This window comes from Callospermophilus lateralis, chromosome 7 (assembly GCF_048772815.1).
Source record: "Callospermophilus lateralis isolate mCalLat2 chromosome 7, mCalLat2.hap1, whole genome shotgun sequence".
NCBI lineage: Eukaryota > Metazoa > Chordata > Mammalia > Rodentia > Sciuridae > Callospermophilus > Callospermophilus lateralis.
This window is the reverse complement of record NC_135311.1, coordinates 124,014,901-124,028,594: the sequence shown is the minus strand read 5'-3', so window position 1 is coordinate 124,028,594 and position 13,694 is coordinate 124,014,901. Positions and strand designations below refer to the sequence as shown.

The 13,694-nt window shown below is 38.8% G+C and overlaps 1 protein-coding gene across 5 annotated transcripts in view; it reads left to right on the top strand.

Annotated features, from left to right (window-relative positions):
- Positions 1–13,694, top strand: part of Phactr4 (phosphatase and actin regulator 4) — a 95,071-nt gene that overhangs the window by 11,384 nt on the left and 69,993 nt on the right. The window contains exon 1 of one of the 5 annotated variants that reach the window (XM_076860940.1): positions 5,540–5,629. The exons of 3 other annotated variants lie outside the window; for them this stretch is intronic. The gene's annotated coding sequence lies outside the window, so the exon portion shown is untranslated. Of the gene's footprint in view, positions 1–5,539; positions 5,630–12,144; positions 12,183–13,694 lie in introns of those variants that run through there. One more of the 5 variants, XM_076860939.1, reaches the window with a different exon arrangement.

Sequence of the window (13,694 nt, the reverse complement as noted above, 5' to 3'; positions counted from 1 at the left end):
ATCTAGGGATTTATATAGCTCTTTGGCAAATATTATTGGTCAGAATTTATGCTAATTAGATCTTGAAAAAGTACCAACCTTATTCCTTAGTCCTTGAGTCTGAACTTCCCTATAACCTCTATTCTGGTCTGCCCCACTTCTGTTTTTCTGCTCCTCCAGGATAAAGACTTTGATTCATAGCCCTAAGGGATTACACTGTATAGGTACAGTAATTGTATTTATTTATATAATAAAGGCAATTGGTTTGTTCTGTGTGTCAGCTTGGCTAGGCTATATATAGTGCACAGTTATTCAGTTAAATACTAATCTAGGTGTTGCTGTCAGGGTATTCTGTAGATGTGGTTAATATTTCTAGGGGTTGGGGATGTGGCTCAAGCAGTAGCGCGCTCGCCTGGCATGCGTGTGGCCTGGGTTCGATTCTCAGCACCACATACAAACAAAGATGTTGTGTCCGCCAAAAACTAAAAAATAAATATTAAAAAATTATTAAAAAAAAAACACAACATTTCTAACCATTAGTCTTTACCAAAGGAGATTATCCTTGATAGTATCATGGCCTTGTCCAATCAATTTAAAAGTCTCTCCCTGAGGGAAAAGTCTTCCCTGCCTCAAGATTGCAGTACCAGCTCCTGCCTAAAAATTTCTAGCAGGGTATGTTGTCCTGTAGGTTTCTGGTTTACCAGCTCTCACAATCACATAAGCCAGTTCCTTGAAATAAATCTGTCTTTATACTCATGAAACATATGTATGTATGTTTATATTCATCCTACTGGTTCTCAGAAGAACCCTGACTAGGGTTGGGCATTTATGCATGCACAAGGCCCTGGATTCAATCCTCAACACTGGAGGAAAAAGGAAAAAAAAAAAAGAAAGAAAGGTAGAAGACTCCTGACTAATACAGAAGGTATCTGTATCCCGCAGGATGTATTAACTAAGCTTGAGATCTGAAGGCATTAGCTATATAAAGAGACAGGGAAAAGAGTTTTAAGGTTTTAAGGGAACAATGTGCAAAAGCTTAGGTAAGAAGGAATATGGATGCAAGAAATGGGGCGTGGTTTGATTTGGATGACATGATAGGCAAAGGAGAAGAATGACAGGGAATGAAATCAGGAAGGTAAATTGGCTGAATCATAGAGGAACATGTAAATCAAGTATGAAGTTTGTACTTTATTTTACTAAAAAATTATAAAGCAGGGAGCTGTTATGATGAGATTCATTCTCAAACAGTTTCTTAATCCAAGTAATGCTTTATTTAAAGGAAAAAAAATTTTGGGAGGTGGTACTGGGCTTTGAATTTAGGGGCACTCAACCACTGAGCCACATTCCCAACCCTGTTTTATTTTTATATTTAGAGACAGGGTCTCTCAGGAGTTGCTAATCATCTCATTGTTGCTGAGGCTGGCTTTGAACTTTCAATCTTCCTGCCTCAGCCTCCTGAGCTCCTGGGATTACAGGCGTGCATCACTGTGCCCCGCTTAAAGGAAAATTTTTATTGTTAATCCCCAGTATTGGTTTAAAATATTCTCATTATATTAATGTTACAAACATAAAAGGATATGTAAATTTATAACTCTTGACTATAAAACTAACAATTTCCTATTTAAATACAATAATTATAAACTGCTAAAATTTTTGCTATTAATAAGATGGATAATTTTGAAATGAATTGAAGTTTCTGCTGTGTGCAATTCATTTTGAGTTTAGTATTTCTCTACTATTTTAATAATATGAAATGATTTATTTCTTTGGACACTTTTCAATATGTATATTGCCTGGAAACTTCTGTTCCTTTGAGATCCTTTTGGTTTTCTCTTGGCTCAAATGTATGCACATTAAGTCCATTTCTGTTAATTTCTTGTTCATGGACAAAGTAGTATGTTTGGTGTTAGTGTTCATTCATTAAGTATTTTTTGAACACCTACTGTGTGTGCACATTCTAAATGCTTGGTACAGGGTGAGAAAAACAGTGTCACTGCTATAATGATACTTTCTAGATACTATAAAAATTGATTATTTCTAGATCTAGATAATGTGCCAGCAGGTAATGATAAGTTAAAAGTAAAAATGAAACAGGGTAAAAGGATAGAATGTGATGGAAATGGGGTTGATAGTTTAATCAGGCTATTCAGGGAAAGACCCCTTTGACTGAGGAGGTCTTATTTGAATTGTTACCCCAAATGAAGGAGAAAATCATGCCAATTCTGGGAAAAGGGTATTTCAAGTTGACTGAACAGCACCTGCAAAGCCCTAGGGCAAGAATATTTTTGTTGAGTTAGAGAAATTGCATCAGTATCAGCATGGTTGGAGTAGAGTGAGCAAGAGCAAGGATGGAGAAAATGAAGTCAGTGGAGTAGACAGAGGCCAGGTCTCATAGGATCTTATAGTCATGGTAAGAAATCTGGAGTTAACTTCAGATTTGGAGTGAGGAACACGTGGTGGAGCGAGTTGCCCACCTTGTGGCACCTTAAACGGAAAAGGAAAGAGAAAGAGAGAGCCCCATAATTGCCTTTGAGGCATAACCTCAATAACAGAAAACCTCTTAATAGACCCCACATCCTAAGACTATACCACTTTGCAATATCACCATGGGCTGGGAATCAAACCTGTACTACTTGGGCTTTTGGGGGACATTTGAGGCACAAACTACCCCTGAGTGATGATATCCTCATCCTTTTTTTAGTTCTTTCAAGTATTTATAGTAGCTTTTGTAAAATCTCTTTAAGTCCAACATCAAATATTCTTCAGATACAGTTTTATTGATTGCCTCTCCTTAATATAGCACATATTTTCTTGTGTCCTAAATAAGATAATATAATATGGCAATTCTGGAAGTAAGATTCCCTCCTCCTCTGGTTTCTTTTTCTTGTTCTTTGATGACTTTCCTGGACTAAACCTGTAAAGCCTGTATTCTTTGTTGTGTGTGGCTGTGGAAATCTGTGCTTGATTGGCTTAGTGGGATGAAACTCACTCACTGGTAAAGCACCACTGGGTTCAGTCCTCAGTACAAACAACAACAACAAAAAAAAAACCTTTATACTAATTAAACAATAACTTCCTATCCTCACTCCCCTATTCCCTGGCAACCTTTGTTCTACTTTTTGTTTTTAGTTGTAAGTAGATATAACACCTCTATTTTATTTATTTATATGTGGTGCCAAGGATCAAACCCAGTGCCCACATGTGCTAGGCAAGCACTCCACCGCTGAGCTGCAACCCCAGCCCTGTTCTATTTTTTATTTATTTATTTTTTTAGAGAGAGAGAGAATTTTTAATATTTATTTTTTAGTTTTCAGCGGACACAACATCTTTGTTTATATGTAGTGCTGAGGATCGAACCCGGGCCGCACGCATGCCAGGCGAGTGCGCTACTGCTTGAGCCTCATCCCCAGCCACTGTTCTATTTTTTATATCAATGCATTTAACTACTTGACATCCTTTTGTGTCTGGCCTATTTCACTTATCATGTTTTCAGAGTTCATCTATGTTAGTAGTATATATCAGAATTTCATTCCCTTTTATGGCTGATAGCATTCTGTTGTATGTATATACCACATTTTGTTTATCCATTTGCCCATCAGTGTACATTTGGGTTGTTTCTACCTTTTGGCTATTATCAGTAATGCTGCTATGAACATTGGTGTGCAACTATTTGTTTCAGTACTTGCTTTCACATCTTTTGGGTATTGTTAGATCCTATGATCCTATGGTAGTTCTCTCTCTCTCTCTCTTTTTTGAATCAGTCTCATTATTGTTATTATTATTTTTAGGTGTAGATGGACCCAATACCTTTATTTTATTTATTTGTTTTTATGTGGCACTGGGGATTGAACCCAGTGCTTCACACATGCTAGGCAAGTGCTCTACCATTGAGCCACAACCCCGGCCCCCAGGGTCTCATTATTGTTACTGAGACTGGCCTTGAATTTGCAATTATCCTGCCTCAGCCTCTCAAGTAGCTGGGGTTATAGGTGTCTGTCATCACTCTCAGTTTTTAAAATTTTTTTAAGGTGCCACCATAATGTTTTTCTCAAAAGATGCACCATTTTACATTCTTATCAGCAATGTGCCAAGTTTCCAATATCTCCACATCATTATATACTTGTTATCTTCTCTCTTAAATAATGACCATCCTAATGCATGTGAAGTGGTATATCACTGTTATAGTTGTATTTCTCTAGTGATGTTGAACATCATTTCATGTGCATATTAGTCATTTGTATGTTTTCCTTAAAGAAACATTTGCTCAGATTGTTTGCTCCCCTGCCCCTTGTTGCTAATTTTAGAATCAGCTGTTTTTTGTTTTTTTCTTAGCCCCTCCTCTTTGACACTGCGAACTAAACCCAGAGGCATTTTGCCAGAGCTACATCCCAGTCCTTTAGATTTTATTTGTGAGACGGGGGTCTTGCTAACTTATTGAGGCTGGTCTTGGACTTGCAATTTGGGATTACAGATGTGCACCATCATGCTTGACAGCATCAGCTGTGTTTAAAAAAAATATATATATATATATATCAGCAGTTTCTTCTTCTGGAGATAGCCCTTGAGTATGTATTCCTTGCTTTCCTAAATAAACCTCTATGTCTTTTTTTAAATATTCATTTAATTGTAGATGAACACACTGTATCATTATTTATTTTTATGTGGTGTTGAGGATTGAACTCAGTGCCTCACATATTCAAGCCAAGTACTTTACCACTGAGCTATACCTCAGCCCCTAAACCTCTGTGTCTTTAAAAAATAAAAAATAAATGTCTTTGGATTGTTGCTAGCATTTGGTTAATTTTCAGAGTTTCAAAAAAGTGTTTGCCACCGCCCCCCCCTTGCTTGCTTGCCTTTGTGTGTGTGTGTGTGTGTGTGTGTGTGTGTGTGCACGTGCGCACATGCTTTGTGTGTTGCTGGGGGTTGAACTCAGGGGTGTTCTGTCACTGAGCAATATCCCATGTCCTTTTTATTTTTTGTTTTGAGACAGGATCTCACTAAGCCTAGAACTTGTGATCCTCCTGCCTTAGCTTTCCAAGTCTCTGGGATTAAAGGCATGTGCCACTGTACCTGGCAATACTTCACTTATTTTTATTGCTGAATAATATTCCATTGTATTTATTCTGTTTATTCATTCATCAGCTCATAGACATTAGAGTAGTTTTAAATTTTTAATTAAAAATTAAAACCATTTGGGTGGTTTTAATTTTTTAGTTATTATAAAATATGTTGCTCTGAGCATTTGTATACAAGTTTTATGCAGATGTGTATTTTTGTTTTTCTTCTACATATGTAGGAGTGAAATTGCTGGATTATATGGTAAACTTAGTGTTTAACTCTTTGAGGAACTGGGAAATTCTTTTTCAAACCTGCCTCACCATTATACATTCCACCAGCAGTATATGAGGGTTATTGTCTATCTTATTTATAGACATTGTACTTGGTTTGAAACATCATCTCATTGTGATTTTGATTTGCCTTTCCCTGATGACTAATGATGGCGAGGTTCTTTATTATTATTATTATTATTATTTTTAGTTTTCAGCGGACACAACATCTTTGTTTGTATGTGGTGCTGAGGATCGAACCCGGGCTGCACACATGCCAGGCGAGCGCACTACTGCTTGAGCCAAATCCCCAGCCCCAGATGGTGAGGTTCTTTTCGTGTGCCTGTTGGCCCTTTCTTTGTATATCTTCTTTGGAGAAGGACTACTCAAATCTCTTGCCTAGTTGTAAACTGGGTGTTATTATTATTTATTTATTTTCTTGAGGTGGAGTCTCCCAAAGTTGCCCAGGCTGATCTCAAACTTGTGAGCTCAAGCCAATCGTCTGCCTCAGCTTTCCAATGCTGGAACTACAGGGAGGCACTGCTGTACCTGCCTTGGTTAACAAGCACATGATGTGATACCACCAGTTGGTCCCAGGGTTCTTGTCCTGCACTTACCTGCCAGATGATTTCCTTGATATATGACAAGGTGTTATGGGAATAATACTTGGTAGTGGATCAAACATTTCCTAAGCCTTCCTGATGTTTACGGCAACCCTGAGGGCAGAAAGATTAACTTATACCCCAAACATTATCTATTCCTGTCAGAATAAATTGTTCCACAACCAGAGAAGTGAAAAATTCTGCTCCCTTTGTGTACAGTGAATCGAAAAACTTTCTACTGTCATGTATAACTGATTAGAACTAATAAATAAATAAATAAAAGAATCAATTATTCACCTTTCCATGATAGAAGGGGCTAAGTATAATCAACTTATTATCAAATAGTCAATTGGTTTCCTTAAAAGATGGTACCATCTTGAGAGTTTGTGTTGCTGGTTACTTGGATGTTAGAGCATCCTTATTAAGTGGGGGTAAAGCTCATGTGTAGTATCTTTCTTGCTACCATTTCCATCTTTGTTCATGTGTACATTTTGTTAGCACTAGGAAAGCCATGGCAAATGATGACTGATGTAAATTGGTTGAGTCATTTTCTTTACTTGGTTATTTAGTACCTCTTCCACTGAAAATGTTAACTGATGAACACTAACATGATACAAAGATCTTCACACTTTAGATCCACTCCTTGTCCTTCCTTAATATCTCTTTGCCTCAATTTCCAGTCTTTCTCCTTTAATATCCCTGGCTAACATTTCAGAACATTTGCCCATGATTTTGCTTATTTGCTAATCTTAGCCACTTTTTTTCCCACACAAAGTAGACAGATATACTACCTACAGTTCTGCTCATTAGTTTTGTTTTGTTTTTTAAAGCACTGTTTATAAGTTCCACCCTCTGAGTGAGGCTGTAGTATACCCTCCTATGGCCAAAAGTATATGCTGAGGGAGAGGCCTTGGTGCAACAGTGGCAGATGATTTGACTGTTGGGCTGTCTGGTAATGCTTGTGCCTTTTAATTCTACTTGTGCTTTATCCTGAATGTATCATTTTCATCTTAGGGTGGATTCTTGTTGGATCCTCACAGTCTTATAACTTAGTGTCATGATGAGTGACTCTAGATTGATGATCACTCATGTCTCATGGTTGGATATACTGTGTCTAGTATATTAGAACCAGTAGCTTGCCATGAGTTGTTTTACAGAAGACATGCCATTTAACACTGCAAATAGCGTGGCCCTGCTCTATAGCTCCTGGGCTACTGATTCTGTGTATTGATTCTCCCACTTGGTTTATCGTAATACCCCGATACCTAGTAGTGGGATTTGTTGTTACATTCTCATATATGCACACAATTTAACAATACAGTTTGGTAAATTTCTTTCCCTAGTACCTCTTTCCTGTTTTTTTCCTAATCTCAAAACTTTTCTCAAATTTCAACTTTTCAGGTTACCCAATATAAAATTCAGAGCTGTGTTCTCAAGAGTTGTGCTCCCCTCTTCTTGGTAGGAGATACAAGACACAATAATTTACCTAGATGCCATTATTTGAATGTCATGTCTTACCATGCTTCTGACTACTGGGCCTTTTAACATTGTATTGATATGATTGTAGCATTTATCCTTCACCTTCTGGAGATTGTGTATCTTATCAAGGCCTCTGTTGTGCTTTTTAAACCTCTTGCTTTTCTAGCCCAGGTAGCATGATGTTATTAATGGAGTAGATCAGAGTGATGTTCTACAGAAAAATCCTAATGATCCATCCATTCCTCTCCCTCCTCCTCCCCCTCTTCCCTTCCCCCTCTCCTCCCCCTCTCCTCTCCCCTTCCCCCTCCCCTCTCCCCCTCCCCCTCCCTCTCTCCCTCTTCCCCTCTCCCTCTCCCCCTTTCCCTCTCCCCCTCCCCCCTCCCTCTCTCCCTCTTCCCCTCTCCCTCTCCCCCTCCCCCCTCCCTCTCTCCCTCTTCCCCTCTCCCTCTCCCCCTTTCCCTCTCCCCCTCTCCCCCTCTCCCCCTCCCCACCTTTTTTTTTCTTTCTGTGTTACTGCACTCTACCACTGAATTACATCTTCAGCCCTTAAAAAAATTTTATTTATTTATTTATTTGTTTGTTTGTTTGGTTATTTGGTACCAGGGATTGAACCTTAGGAGTGCTTTATACTGAGCCACATACCCAGCCCATTTTATTTTTTTATTTTGAGGAAGCATTTTGCTAATTTGCTTAGGGCCTCATTAAGTTGCTAAGATGGCCTTGAACTTGCAATACTTCTTCCTCAGACTCCCAAGTATCTGGAATTACATTACATGCCACCACTCCCACTGAGCTATATCTCTTAAGAGGCTGGCAAGGTTGACATAATGCTATAATCTGTCCTGTGTGAATGTAAATTATTTCTTATCCTGTTTTCTAATAGGGGTAAAACAAGCACTTATTCCACCAGTTATTGGTGACTTCCTTGCTCTTGGGTCTGTGCTGATGTGTTCTAGCAAAGAAAGCACATCTGGCATGGCACTCATTGAAGTCATAGCTACTGTTAGACTGAGTTTTTGTAAGTTTCTACCTTTCTCCAGGATTTGTTTGATTTCTATAGGGATAACCCTGTTAAATACTGCATCCTCTAGGGGTGTAGAACTAATTTCCATCCCCTCCCTTGCCCTGATATTGTTTTGTTTGTATTTGTTATCTTGGTGGGTAGGATGGGCAGTTTTAGAGACTTTCTTCCACTTAGCCCTCCCCATTGTGCTTAACTCTTAGCTCATGGGCCAAGGACCCAAAACGAAGGTTGCACAAATTTCCAATTATGTCTGTCTCAATTTTACATTCAGGGACCAGGGAAATGATTGCTTGAAAGGCCCACAGACCAGGGGACACACTGTAAGCTGGGTTTGAGCCAGAACTTCATTTATTTCCTAGTCCTTATGAGCCTATAATGACACTCCAGACTCCAGGAACCCATGAAAACTTGTCCTCAAAGAATTAGAGTGTCTTCCTTTACTCTCTTACCTGAATAAATGACTATATGCAGAGCAACTGCATAGTTTACATGCCTAATACACTTGGGTTGAAAATGGGCAAGAAATTCCTGCGTAATTGATACCGCTGGTTATCAGTGATGAATTTTGCTTCCTCACATGTTGAAGTTTAAACATTAGAGAAGCACACCGAGGCAAGCATATAAAGCAGAGTTTATTTAAAAAGAGGTAACATAGACATCTCCCAGGAGGGAGAAGGAAGCCGTAGCTGGTATCCTGGTATCCCAAGAAGTGAGGTGTTCTACCTTTTTATATGTCCTAGGTTTCCTTTGTTCTCCTACCCTCTTGCTCTTATCTTTCTCCTTCCTGCATAGGTGACTAGGCATTTGACTAGGCCTAGGAAATGCTTGGTAGGATGGCTAAAAGGTGGAAAACAGGTGGGCTGAAGGGGCTAGGGCAGGATGGAGCAGCCAAGGACTCATTAATTAACAACCTTATAGCTTCCTATAGGGAGGGGCAATTCCTGGGACAGGTTACCTTAGCAACTGGTTGGAGCAGGGGGAGGTTCTTGATGAGAGTGGAAGAGCTGTGAAGGAATTAACATTTTAATCCCTCAGGGGATAGTCTCCAACTTGTTGGACTCACTCAAAAATTGGCCTCCTTGATCCTACCTGACTTGATTTACCCATCTATGCTGACTGCCTGACTAATTCTGGCTTCATAATCACCCACCAAATCACTGTGGCACTGCCAGCCCAAGAAGGGAAGGGATGGATCCAGACAGCATGGAATTGGGGGCTAAAATCTTTGATCACATGAACTGCTATGCCACTCCCCTAGCACATACACCATTTTCCCGTCAGTCTTCATTTACAGAATGTATAAATAAAATTATAAGAATTTCAAAACAGTACCTACAGAGTATTAAGCTCCAAGTATAGGGACCTTTGAGCACCATCATCCTTGAAACTTGTAGCATATAGGTCAGAGCTTTTCATGGAATTGTTATATTTGGATGCTGCAAGTTACTTTCTCCTGGATATTGGCCTCTTTCAATCAATGGGTTCAGAGTCTAAAACTGGCTCAAGTCCAGACACTGGGCATGGGATCTTGATTTTTTTATTGGAGCAACTACCCTCAGCATCCTGATCTTCTATTATTTATTTCTTTTCGTGTTACAAATGTAATAGTATGCATTTAGGGGTGGGGGTGCTGGAGATTGAATTCAGGACCCTGAACATGCTAAGCACATGCTCTATTACTGAGCTGCATTCCCAGCCTAGAATAGCACTCTTATTAACTGCTCTTCTGTTTTGCCTCTAGTGACAATCATGTTCTATTAACTGTCTCCATAAATCTTTTGGTCTGGTGTCTTTGCCATTCTGACTTTGCTGGTAATTATGGTAACTACATTTGCTGGACTTCTAATAGTGAAGTACCATGACCTGGTCTTTGTTTCAAGAGTTCCTTCATGGCCATTGTGCTCTGTGAGTTTAGTTTTGTAGCAGTTTCTGCTATGGCAGAAAGCAACTATCAAATTTCTTAATGATGCTGGTGCCCCTTCACTAACACATTCCTTATGACATCTTCTCATTCTTTCCTAAGAACAGAATAATTTGATGGATTGCCTGATGAAATGTTAACTTAGTGTGGGCCATCACTTTTCCAGTTTCCAGGACCTACCCTGGAATTTTTTTTCAAAATGTTAAATCCTTTATCTCAAAAGAAAGGTTGATAATGTCTCCTATTTAGACTTACATTCTGGTCCTCATGTTCAGGCACCAGAATTCAGTCACTTGGCTATTCGTATTGGCTCCTGCCAGTACACACTGGCTAGGTTTTGCAGCTCTCTGCTCACCTTATCAGGACCAGAGCATCTGGGCTGGGGCATTCTATTAAAAGACTACTAGATAGGAGGCATGATAGTTAGCTAAGAGTGACAGATCCTGAGGTGGCATTGTTTTGGGGATAAGGTGACAAGGCCTCTATTATTTTTGAGCTAGAGGAGAGTATTTGCTCTTATAGGAAGGATGGGCTGCTTTTATGGTTTCCTGGGATTAAGGAATATCTGAGCACTTGAGAGTTTGGAGGGGCATTATAGTAGTCCGTTTTGTGTTACTATAACAAAATACGAAAGGAATTCTATATCTTTATAATGAAAAGAGGCTTATTTAGCTCAGAGTTCTAGAGATTGAAGGACAGGGTACCACCATTGTTTTGTCTCTGGTGAGGACCTTATGATAGATGTCATCACAATGGCAGGAGCACAGGTGGAAGAAAGAAATCAGTGGTCAGGTTCAGGCTTTTATAACAACTTGCTCTTAAGAACTCAGGTGTGTGGTACATATACACAATGGAATATTACTCAGCCATATAGAAGAATGAAATTATGGCATTTGCTGGTAAATGGATGGAAGTGGAGGCAATCATGCTAAGTGAAATAAGCCAACCCCCCACCCTCACCCCCCAACCCCCCTCCAAAAAAAAAAAAAGACCAAAAAACCCCCCAAAACCCGAAAGACCAAATTTTCTTTCTGATATGCAGATGCTGTTCCATAATAGGCAGAGGTGGGAGTGGGGAGGTGTAGGTTTCCTGGATTGGAATGGGGGGAAGGGTGGGGGAATGGGGATGGGAAAGACAGAAAGAATTGAACATAACTTTCCTATGTTCATGTATGAGTACATGACCAGTGTAGCTCCACATCATGAACAACCACAAGAATGGGAAGTTATACTCCATGTGTTTATGATTATGTCAAAATACATTCTACTGTATGTATAACTAAAAAGAACAAATTTAAAAATAAAATAATAAAAAATGTAAAATTTTTTTAAAAAATCAGATTCATTTGTGTTCTAATTTATCTGAAGTTTTGACAGATCATCTCATCTACTAAAATATATTTTTTTCTTTTAATTTGTTAATACTACTATATTTATGGATCTTTAATGGATTTATGGATTTTCAAATGTCAGATCATTCCTATGCTTTGGCAACAAGCAAATAGTGGTCACAATGATTGTTATATGTATATGGTTATATTTTGCTATTTTGTGTAGGATATTGCACTTATGTTCATGCCCATAATTTTTCTTTCTCACACTGCCCTTGAATAAATTGGGTAGTACTTCTTCCTCTTCTACTTTTGGGGGGGAACCAACCAAACAAGGAGTCCACTAGAGCTACTCTAATCCCTTTGGAGGGCAGTTCCCCTAGTGGCCTTAAAGACCTGCTACTGGGTTCTACTCTTAAAGATTTCACACCATTTTTCAGCAACATCACCCTGGGATCAAGTTTCCAGCACATGAACCTTTAAGGGACAAACCACATGGAAACCAGTGCATTAACTAAGGTGTCTTTTTATCTTCTGTATCAGTGTCTCATTCTTTTCCATTCGGATCCCTTACATGGGCATAACATTTCTCTCTTGACTGTGAATTAATCTTTGGAGCCCTGCTTCTCTTATGATTAATTCCTAGGCCTGGTCTTCTGCTTTTCTGCCCTGCTGCAAGAGAAAAGAGCTTCTCTGCAAGTTATAAATATGCCTTGAGTCTTTTATATTTGACATTCTTTAAAATTTTTTTTTTTTATTTTTATGTGATGCCAAGGATCAAACCCAGTGCCTCACATGTGCTAAGGCAAGCACTCTGCCTCTGAGCTACATCCCTAGACCTTTTTTTGTTTTTGTTTTTGTTTGTTTTGAGAGAGTTCTGCCCTCTCAGCTTCTGGAGTTGCTGGGATTATAGATGTCTGCCATGAACACATGCACTGGCTTCCTTTTTTTAGCTTTCAGTAGACTGCTAATCACTCTTACCCTTTTGTTATCTTTTCCTAATTGAGTTTAGCAATTATAGTCTTTCAGTTCCATTGTCATTATAGTTACTGTTTTCTTCTTATCTTCAAGCACCCTGATACATCTAATCAAGTAGTGTGGTTTCTTTCACCGACAGACAACCACTGTTCACCACTGGTGACAGTTTAAAAGTTGGACCAGGGCTGGGGATGTGGCTCAAGTGGTAGCGCGCTTGTGCGTGGTAGCCTGGCGTGCGTGCGGCCCGGGTTCGATTCTCAGCACCACGTACAAACAAAGATGTTGTGTCCGCCGATAACTAAAAAATAAATATCAAAAAATTCTCTCTCTCTCTCCTCTCTCACTCTCTCTTTAAAAAAAATAAAAAATAAAAGTTGGACCAGCACCTGGATCAGGAAAAAAAAAAAAACCAAACTGTTCTATCTTTGACCAGTGATGGGTCCTCATTGCCATCTAGTCTTCTAGTGATTCAACTCCAAAACCCAAAAGTGGACCTTTAATGGATTTATGGATTTTCAAATGTCAAATTATTCCTATGCTTTGGCAACAAGCAAATAGTGGTCACAATGATTGTTATATGTTTTCTCCAGTCATTACTGGTACCAACTGGAGTTTAGTATTCGAATTGTTTATTGGGGAATGCCCTTTGGGGTCAAAATCTTGGGAAGGATAAGGAGCTGGATTGGGCATATTTATCCCTTGTCTTGATTGGATATGAAGCAGGTTGAATGTCTGTCTATATATAGTCAACTTTTCTTTCAAAACATTTTTTTTTTGTTTTGCTTTCATATTAGTGGTCTAAACTTACTGAACCTTCTTTTATCATTCCTTTTTTTTTTTTTTAACTTCCACATTCTTTAGGTAAAACTAATTCCCTCCTTCAAAGATGTCTTTCATATCCTTTTTTAGGTGTTTGTGTTTTTGTTTTACATTTAAAAAATTGCCCTTTTCCTTGTATTGTAAATGCAAGTCAGGGATTTGAAAGGGAATTTATATGAGGAAACTGAGAATGATACAGTTTTAAAATAAAAATTTAGCTTTAAATGTTTTATC